This window comes from Parus major, chromosome 23, assembly GCF_001522545.3.
Source record: "Parus major isolate Abel chromosome 23, Parus_major1.1, whole genome shotgun sequence".
NCBI lineage: Eukaryota > Metazoa > Chordata > Aves > Passeriformes > Paridae > Parus > Parus major.
In genome coordinates this window covers 984726-986505 of record NC_031791.1, presented here as the reverse complement: position 1 = coordinate 986505, position 1780 = coordinate 984726, and positions in this window count along the sequence as shown.

The window sequence follows — 1780 nt, the reverse complement described above, 5'->3', positions numbered from 1 at the left end:
GGGAGAAGGGACAGTGCCAGCCAGGGAAAAGGGAGGGACACACCTGAATAAAAAGGATGGAAATGCCCAGGAGAAGGGATGGGGATGTCCCCAACACCCTGGGGACAAGGGATGAGCCCCTTGCAGGAGAGAGGAAATCCCAAGGTGCAGCCCATCCCTGCCCCAAACATTCCAAACGTTTCACAATCTCCTCCCACCCCAGGTTTCAATTCCCCTGCTGGAGCATCCCCCAGGATCTGGGAGCAGGCAGGACCCCGCAGCACCACCCGCAGCTTTCTCTGCGAGATCACCACACCCAAAAGGAGAATTCCACTCCACCCCCGACATTCCCAACGGGAATTTGGGGCTGCGGGAGGGGAACACACGGCCTGGGGGAGCAGGAGCAGTGCTGGGCTCCAGCCTGGAGCTCCTGCAACAGCATCCTGCATTCCAGCAGGCACAGAAACCCTGCAGAGATGGATTTTGCATCCATCCTTGTGGCTCCTAGAATATCTTCATAAGCCACAATGTGCCCTTAATCCCACAACAAAATCAAGTCAAAGAGCAATTAATATTCTGATACCTGTGGCTGGCTGAAGTGATATAGAGCTGAAGATTTCTTTTTCCATTTCACTCCAACTGTGGTTTTGTTTTTTTCCAGCCATTCTCTGGTCAGTGGTTTTAGGGGCACCAAGGTTCACTTTTGTGGGTAACCTCCACTGTTAGCTGTTGATTTAATTAACTCAGGCTCCTCTGCCTTCTTGACCAGACCAACCCCAGCAGGGCTGGAGAGCAAAACACAGGATTAAGGTCTGGAGTGGGGTTTGAGCTTAATCTTTAAAATGAAAGAGCTGAGAAATGAAAAATGCGGGCTCTGGAGGGCTGGGCTGTGCCTTTGCAGGGTGTTTGGGCTGGTTTGGGATCCTAAACTCCGTTAGGAACAAAGATTTTCTGCCTGAGCTTGAACCAGAAGTCAGTGGAGGAGTTCAGCAGCCAAAAGTGAAGGTGCAGCCATGGGGACTCAAGGGCAGCTCCTGGTGTTCTGCTGAGGTTTCTGATTGCATCCCTTCCCAAAAAAAACCAGGAATGTTGGAATTTCTGGGCAGGTCAGGCAGGGAGACAACCCCAGAGCCCCAGGAAGGGACCTGCTGTCCCCAGGAGCTGCTGCTCCCAGCCCAGGTGGGCTTGGGAGGAGAAAATTCCGAGTCCTCCGCGCCAGGATGGGTGGGAAAACCACCAAGGGAGGATTTCCAGGCACAACCTCTCCTCTGAACCCCGAAACAAACACAGCCCCCAACCCCAGAACACCCCCAGAGCAGCCAGGGGTGCTCCCTGAGCCTCCCCCTGAGCCAGCCCCGCTCAGAGCCTGCCTTGTTTTTAGCAACCTCGTTGAGATTTAAATTGATTTGTTATTTATCCAACTGACAACAAAGAGAGAGGAAAACAGTCCTAACCCAGAGCACTGGGGAGATTGAATTCCTGTATCACTGTCAGCTGCATTAACTGACTTCCTGGACCTAAATTCAATTAGGGCAGCATTCCCCAGCATTAATAAATCAATAGCCATGCCATTTTGATATATTTTGAACGTCTTTCATTATCCATTTCGGGGGCAGGGATTAGTGCTGAACTGGAAGTTAATGGGACGTGACAAGGATCGGGTTTGGGGAGGCAGAGCCGTTGGCTTTAATTGCTTTGTGCTGCAAAAGGTGAAACAAAAGAGCTGCTGAAGCTCCCTGGGGGGAAGGATGCTGGCCAGGGAGATCCTGGGAGCATCCAACACCAGCAGGAAGAGTCTGGG